We start from the raw sequence: 9,257 nt of genomic DNA, 5'->3' as shown, positions 1-9,257 counted from the left end.
TTGACCTTCCTATATGCTCTTCCATTTTCCAAAATTTACTTTCTCTTGGAAAAATGAAAATGTGAGGTATGAATTTGTCATTATATCTTCCTAAATGGCGTAATGAAAATGTCAGGCCAGCATGTATTATTTTCTTTTCAGTTCTGGTGTAACCTTTAAATGTAACCTTTGTTCTTTACAATATTTTCTGAAAATTAGGACATTTTGATTTTCGTATGAGTATGGACAACATATAGACATACCAAGAGAAGCAACCTATAATTTGACTGGCTTTATTGGATCACAATTTGCAGGGGAATTATGGCTAAAGGCCCATTTAATGCTAATCTTTCGATAAGGCAGAATAAGTCTGATTGTAATTTCATTGATCCTCAGGTATTTGTTAAATTCCCTTGCTGTCTTATCTTTAACAATTTTTTTATGTAATGGTCTGTGCTAAGTGGTAATCTTAAAGGTCTATTACTTAAACTTGGATACTAGCTCAAGAAAAATGTCACTTTGTAAATGATACTGAAACATATACAGTTTAGTTATACATACGAATACTTCAAGAAATACCTGACTGGTTATTTTTTATTTATAACCTAAGATCTGAATTATGGAATAAAATGTATCTATTGTTAAGTCATTGCTATTATATGAGAATATTTCATTTATGTCAGAGAGAATATGATCAAATTTAAAACATGTTTATAATTCCTTACAGAAAGAAATGTTATATCCCTTGAACCTGAAGCTATAATATTTTGAGCTTCACATAAAATACTAATATTTTACATAACTAATCACATAAGTACTGAGCATGTAAATATATGTAAATTTATTAAAACTGAAATAATATCAACTCTCAGTTTTGAATGTTGCATTAATCATAGTCAACATATTATAACATTTTTATTTTATTTTAAAACAAAATGCAAATCATTACATTACATTGTTTTTGCATGATGATATTTATCCATCCAGGTTGTTCCTAATTTTATTACAGAGGAAACAAATTGGACAATTGTGGTCCTTATATAGATTAAAAAAAATTGTTGCAGGTCATTCTTACTTGCCTTTTGAACATAATTTTCAATAATGCCAACTGGTCTGAGAATTGGATGGGGGACTCCAGTGCATGCTTTCATATAGCTTTCTAATATTCCTTAAAGTAAACTGTATGGAATTTAACAAGAGTGGAAGAATGTCATGAGCAGCATTCGCAAATGTGTGGTTTCAAACATTATTTGCTGTTCCAGAGTTTTCTGCAAGCCCATGCATTTGTTGGAAGTAATTTGTCAGAAAAGCAATGCTTAATGAAATGTTTTCAAATGCCGATTGGATGCACCACCTGATAAGATCTGATAAATAAAAAAATATATGTATATGTATTTCAGAGAAGGGTGTGTCATATTTCCTTCCAACATCAATGGAAGGACAACATTAAAACTCAACTAAGAGAAAATGTGATAAATAATCATTTGTTAAACAGCACGTAAAAAATGCGAATGCTTGCATACCTTATGTGATTTGGGACTTTTAACTGCACCTCATTTTTTTCCCTCCTACTTTTTGCCCTTTTACTGCAATCACCACAAGAGCCTTTCCCAGTGCTGCTAATATTTTTCTTCAGTATCTCTGTGCTGAAGTGTTTACATGACAAAGTGTTGCCTTTTACTATAATATTTACTTGTGTGTATTTCCTTACTGTATTTTTTATATGATTTTATTTTCAGGGCTTGCTTTGTAGTTTCACCAGTTTAAACAACTGTATTTGGGGACAATGGGTATTTAGATATAATTTGTATAACAATTTACCAGTGATCTGTATGCTGTTAAACTGAATTCCCTGTATGTGTTGTGTGTGCATGATATTTTCTGAAATGCTGCATACTGCACATTCCCCAGATTCCACCTGTCTTATTCCTGATGTGTTACAGTTTTTGGCCCAGTGCATATTACTCACACAATACTGTACTGCTCTTGGAAAGATTTGCATAAAGAAATTTTATACAAGCATTTTGCTTTGTACTTGTTTTCTTGTCCATGCTGTGTTTTCCGATGCCTGAGATGTGAATGGTTAAATGAAAGGAATATCCGGAAAGAATGTGTGAAGCCAAGAGATATATTTTAAGAGAGCTTAAGCTACATGTCAGACCATTGCAAGTGATGCAAAAATAGATCAAATAAATAGCCTTATTCTAACTAATCACAGGAACATGGTGTGTCTGGTTTGTTCTGATTTGAGCTAAATTACTACGGGTGACTGGTAGGGAACAGGCCGTGGAAACAGGAGCACACAGAGTCAGGTGGAGCTCATCAACGTCAGCTTCCTTTGCTGGATAATGTCCACAACAGAGCCCAGATGCTCCTATGTACCTAATGATGACTGAGGATAGAACATAAACGTCACACCCGGGTGTTTTCTGACTCCAAACAGCAAAAGGTTTTTTTTTTTTTTTTTTCCTGTGTCCTGTGGCAGCTATGCATCATTTTAATTTTGTAGCTTATGTACAATTTACGGCTGAGGTCACCAGACGTCAATCTTCATCACGGACATCAACAGATGTACCTTATATAGGCTAGAGAGCATCCTATATACTAATCAATTGTGGGTTACAGGACTCTGGTGTACATTTCATGCTCACGGAGTCTGAATTTTTCACTTCAGCAAAACAATGATGTGCTTGATTTAGCGAAACTGTTTCTTTGAGAGTTGGAGCAAAAGCCCTCACACCTTTTAAGTTTTTCCATGGTCTAGATTGCCAAGGAGAGCATGGGTTTCATGGGGATAAAGAGCTTTCTGGTCATGATGGAGGCAGTGCTGGAGCTCCCAGGAGACAAGTAAGCAGCATTGCCCCCCAACCCCCAACCTCCACCCCCACCTCCGGTCACAAGGGAGTCACACTCATGACCACATCCTCAGGCGATGCAGCTTGCGGGAGGAGCCAGGGTCCTGGAATTAATGTCCATAATGCTGGGGGAGGGTGAACTGCCATATGAGGCTTTTACGGTGTCTGCAGTCTTGGTGCATTTAGTATTAAACATCTTATTTTCAGCACGTATTTGTCACTCTATGGATACATCGATGTTCAAGCAAGTGCTGTGACTTTTCAACCTGAAAATAATAAATAATGATACTCATAAAAATAATGTTCATCCTCACTCATAATTCCTATGAATAGTCATTACTGATAGTAAACTGAATTTTTACTTCCATCTGTCAAGTTCACTTATGAAAGATATTGCAAATAAATAATGCAATGTTCTGTATCTCGGTAATACTTTTTTCTTACAGGAAAGTTCTGTCATTTGCACACAATCATGTATGTTTGCAAGAGTTAAGAAAATTCTTGGATAGTATTTGACTTCATGAATATGAATGATTTCAGTAAAGGGGAATGAATGATGGTGTGTGTCAGCAGCATGTGAGTTTACTTTATTCCTACTTTCATTCCTCCTAGTTCATTCCAATGGTTCAAACCTGAGTCCAGTCCACATGGATGTCATCGCCTACATGCCACATCCAAAACATACAGCATATCCAGTGAAAATTTCCAGTTATTGTGTAAAAACACATGAAAATTTCTGCTAAATGGTGGACAAGTACTGTTGAGTGCAAAGAAATGCACCGCCTTGTAGTACCGGAAACACATGAAATTGATTTAAGATAAAGGATCTGTGGTTTTTTGAAATATTTTTCATGATGTATCACTAAATGATCTACGTCATTGCCACTCAGTTTCAAGAGATGCTGCCTTTCTGGCAGCAGAGGCTCTGAGTGCTCATCTGAAACAGGCCAATGGTCCTGATGAGGGAAGATCACTAATTGAAACAAGTATCTGTCTCCAGTGACTGACCTGCCCTAATTGCCAAGGCATTAGACACAGCGCTCGCTTCCTTCCAGTCACTGTTGTTTAGGACTCTTGCTCTCGCCTCAGCTGAAACACAGAAGCATTAGTGGCTCGCGGGTCAGACCAAACCTAATACACAAAGTGTCCATTTCTTATCCTTAATTTCATGAGCACTTAGCATCGCAAGAAATGTGTCATTTTCTGAAGGAAAATGTCTCCTTAATTGTGCCATCTAAATAAAAGAAATTTTAAGGATGCACTTCACATGGTGTGTTAGTGGTAATAACATTTCTTTAAAAATCATGTGACTTTTATTATCCTGAATAACTATAAAGCACACAGAGATGTTTTTGTTATTGTTAAATCTTTATTTATCTGACACTTTTGTGACGCACCCAAGACAACTCACAGTTAGGTGAAAATTTTTGTGGATATGTACAGCATTTTTCCACCGTTAAAAATACTTATTTATATCTTTCAACTCCAGTGACATGTTATGACTTCCTATTTCTGAGTATTTCTCTCCCCATGGTTGTAATGCTCATCCAATAATTCCAAGCATAAACTGATTAATTCCAGTGACAATTATGAGGAAGGAGAACATAAGAGCCCCACACGGGACTTACAAACCTCTTGGACTGATTGGCTCAAACACTGAGATGCCAAGGCATCACAAGGTCTGGTTTTTAAATGCTTCTGTGGCTACAGATGGGTATTGTTCAGATCCTGTATGAGTACAAAATAGTATGAATTATTAATCCAACATCAACAAACATGGGTCATTATATAGTGCTGCCGCACTTTGGAGCGTCAGTTTCACCGCTACATGCAGCTCTTTTTAAAAACGTGTTCCGTCGACTCTAGAACTGTAACACATCATCTGTACGTACTGCATTGAGTATTCTGGTTTTTACTACTAGACATTCCTTTAAACTTAGTTTTTCTTCCTTTCAAATGAACTGAAAAGGTGACATTTTTAAGGAAGTCGCGGAGCAGTGCAATCATCCTCGGAGAATCATATTAGTGATGCCAGGCCTTCTGTTTAGAGAAGCGTATCAATGAAGAATGATGCTGCACATTTTGCTCTCTTGTTGCCTGGAAACCTGACATCACAGTGCGTTATTCTTAATGGCCGATCAGCTGAAACCCGCCAGCCTGAGAACTTCCCAGAAGGCTCTTCGTTAATGTGGAAGAGGTCCGCTGTCCTTTCCGGCACCCCATCCTATACAACCACACGTGTGGGAGCACAGATGAAACCCACAGCAGCAGGACCAGTGTTTTGTCAGTTCAGAATTACATTTCTCCTTATCTGGACATTTTTCCATTCATCCTCTGCACCTGGAGTGACCCTTCCTGTGTGTGCGAGGATCAGCGAAACACAAAACAGCTATTCTTTACCAGCAAATTAGCACTTATAGTGTGTGGCCCAGTCTACTCCCTTGTGCACAGAGAGGAGGGAAAGCACTTCCTAGGGTTAGCATATATTGAAAGAAGTCATTATGTAACCTTTAAACTGCTGGGATAGTGCCAGCAAGTTGAAACTGGGAACAATAAAAGTAATGTTTCATTACTGTGGCAGCACAGAACTCAATAAGCTTGCATGCGATAGAGCTGGACAGACGAAGACGGACGGCTGAAGGGTTGTCAGTTTTGTTTTCAGTTAAATGAGTCGTGAGCAGAGTAGTAATTGATTTTTAATTATTGAATATAATTCGGGGGCGTGGTAGAGCAGTGGGTTGGACCGGGTCCTGCTCTCCGGTGGGTCTGGGGTTCGAGTCCCACTTGGGGTGCCTTGTGACAGACTGGTGTCCCGTCCTGGGTGTGTCCCCTACCCCTCCGGCCTTAGGCCCTGAGTTGCCGGGTTAGGCTCCGGTTCCTCGCAACCCTGTATTGGACAAGCGGTTCAAAAAGTGTGTGTGAATATAATTCTATATGGCACATATACATACATCTTTTTTGTTCAACAGTATCTTACTCTGAAACATTCTCCTTTTGTTAAATTTCCTTGGGGTTACAGAAAGAGGTTTCCTAAAGCTTCTGTTTCCCTCCATTATTTTGTACAATAATTCTACTTAACTGGCTTCTAATACAAGAACAGATGTAGTCCTTGCCAACCTCCCATTCTAAAACCCTCAGTTGCTCATATATATTGAGTTATCAAGGTATTACAATATACATTGTGCTAACAGGTAACCCAACCAACCAATTTCAATAATTGCTTGTCCCGAGTGGGGTCGTGGCGAGCCAGAGCCTATCCCGGAGACTTTGGGCACGAGGCTGAAGGGGTGGGGGAACACCCTGGACGAGGTGCCAGTCCATCCCAGTAATAGGTAGCCCTTAGGCTGCATATTCCAGAAGCAATTAAAGATAGTCAACAAGTGGCATGAATTCCTACATGGCAAAATTACCTACATACAGCTCTCTCTCGCTTTCTCTCTCTCTCTTCATATATATATATATATATATATATATATATAATATAATATACACACTGCATATGTGCTGGCATTCTACCCAAGGTATATCCTGGTTCTGGCCCTATGCCTCTGTGATATGCTTCAGACCACTATGACCCTGGACTAGACACAAGGTTATAAATAACAGATGAACGAAAATGAAGCGCACTGCTTCATTCATTTCACTTTTTTAAAATTACAGGACATATATGTTTAAATATTGACTGACACTGCTCATCCCAAGCGGGGTTGCGGAGCCTAACCCGGCAACACAGGGCACAAGGCTGGAGGGGACACACCCAGCACGGGACACCAGTCCATCGCAAGGCACCCTAAGCAGGACTCGAACTCCACACACACAAGACAGAAGGCCCTGGCCAAACCTACTGCACCATCATACCCCTTATGTTAAAATATGCAATTTAATTTCCTGTTCCAGCAGTTATTCAGAATAATTGTATGGGTAAGAATCATTTCAGACCTATTAAACTCTGTACCTACGGGGTTTTCTACTTCAGCGGGTAACAGTTTAAGTCTACATTTGCATTACCTGAGCTGCTGCCAAAACATGCGAACTACTGAGAGCTACTAAACGCTGTGGACAACTGCACCTCTCATTGATGCCTTTCATACCAGCATGCATGAAATGCAGTGAGCCACTAACCACAAGGCTCGAAAACGGTGAAGTGGAATTTTATTGACCATTAAAGGAAGATCGATTTTACTTTTATATATTTTTTCAAACCTCGTGATGATGAGCTTTCGGTGACGTGTGTGGTGCTGTGTATAGACTCTCCCCCTCCTCCCCCTTTTAATAGCAATGTGCATAATGAAATAGGGGCATGGGATCATTAAAATTTACATGACATCTCCCCACATGAGGCTGAGACATGTTCTACATAGACCCTTTCCTAAGAAATACAGAATCATCACTGTTCTTTATCAGTTCAAGATCCTGTCTGCAGCCAAATGTTTTCAGTTTGCATGTTAAAAAAAACACTTCTTAAGCTGAAAGTTCTCAGTCTAACCTTTGACTACTTTTGTTTGAATTGTTTTACATGTTTTTGTGATATTACAAAGGGATAACTTGTGTTAGTTTCAAATTACATATTCGTGCTTTCCTTCCAATACACTGGTTAACACATATAATTTGTTTTGAAATGTGTGATCTTAAGTGCTGACATACGAATTAATTTTTTTTTTCTTAGCACAGCTGTATGATACAGTACAAGAATGAGGCCTTCATTATAGAGCACTTTCAGAGGAACATACTGATTACAAAAAGACAGGTTTGAAATAAATAACTCAGCAAAAATCTGATGAAAAGCACTTATCACTTGGATGCATTTCTAAATTGCTCCTGTCAAAACTGAATCTCAGCTGATGATGATCCCACGAGACCCAGCTAAGAGCCTCGAGCTACGGGGAGCCACAGCACTGTACCCAACCCCCCCACCCTTGTCATTGAACAGCAGTGCAGGTTGAAGGCGTTGAAGAACATTTACCATGTATGTGTTCTATGGCTCCCTCAGGTGGTTGATAATGGAAGTTTTTTTTTTTTTTTAACCCCTTTAAATCAAAACAAAATAAATTAAAATCACTTCATTGTCACTCACCATAACCACAAGCGGACAGGTGGTGAAAATCTTTGGTGCGTTCTCCGATGTTGTTCGGCATGAGTTATAAATATTCAGACCACACAAGATACACACAGTAAACACCTGTACAGTATTCACATAATATTGTGGCACGCAGCGCTCTGGGTCTGGATGAGACCGAGAAGGACGCAGATGCAGTGCTTTATCTCGAATGCTTTATTGAACACCAGCACCAAGAAGAATAATGCCCTCGGTGCGAGGACCCCGTTTACTCCAGGACCTACGCACCATGCCTTATTCTATACTAAAAGAACAAAAACAAAAATTCCAACATTCCACATCACAAATCACAAACACAAAATAACACCCTCAGATTTCACTATAAAACATTTCCCAACATAAACATGACAGAGCTTACTCACTTCTCCAAACATCTTACTTCACTAATACAAAGAGTAATAAAGATCAGAATTTAACAACAAATACAGATTTCCATTATGGCAAAAAGAACCTGGGACTTTAAAACCCCTCACCAAAAAGTGGTTTAAACACAAGGTTCAAAACACATGTGTACCACACCCACAAGAAAAGTACCCAGGCACCTATGCCAAAACCCCAACATTCTGATTTTGCTCCGTCAATAAAAACCATAAACATTAAACATTCATACAACACACATCTAAAAATAAAATATAAAATACTAGAAAATCTACAAATTAAAATGAATTACTCAAACGGTTTTTCCAAAATAAAAATCTCAGTCCTCCACAGCTGTTACATGCGACTCTTCCCCAGCCCTGACAGGTGAACCTAGGAGGAGGAGACCCCACCTGAGACAAGTCAATAACTAATAAGCCCGAATGATCGGGTACCACTCCGGAGGAGGGAGCACAGCCAATGCAGGGCAGGAGATCAACCCAGTCTCCAAGTTATCAGGGGTGTCTCTTCACTCCTAGGCCTAGGAGCCCTCAAAGGTGCTTGACAAAGAGGAACATAAAGACTATGCCACGCTAACCACCGTCTTATCTGAACACTACCAACTACTAAGGAGGGCTTGAATTAGCAACCTTGCTGTTAAGAGTACCACTCTTTACCTCCTAGGCCATGCCACAGCCAATATCAGAACACTACCAAACCAACCATCTCACTCTCATACAGCAACCCCAAACTCTTCCCAAGTCCCTCCGAAGCACAGTTACCCCATCATTTTCCCCAGAAGTGCCCCCAGTGGTTGAACACTTTATTTACAATTTACCCACAATGCAACTATTTACGTTTAACAAATCTTCCCGTCCAAACGAACAGTAACGCGGGTCGTTACAATACAATATATACAATATCCATTGTTAGAAGCGCCGTGCGTGGGA

Source organism: Scleropages formosus, chromosome 12 (genome assembly GCF_900964775.1).
Source record: "Scleropages formosus chromosome 12, fSclFor1.1, whole genome shotgun sequence".
Classification (NCBI taxonomy): domain Eukaryota; kingdom Metazoa; phylum Chordata; class Actinopteri; order Osteoglossiformes; family Osteoglossidae; genus Scleropages; species Scleropages formosus.
Note: the sequence above shows the minus strand (reverse complement) of the source record.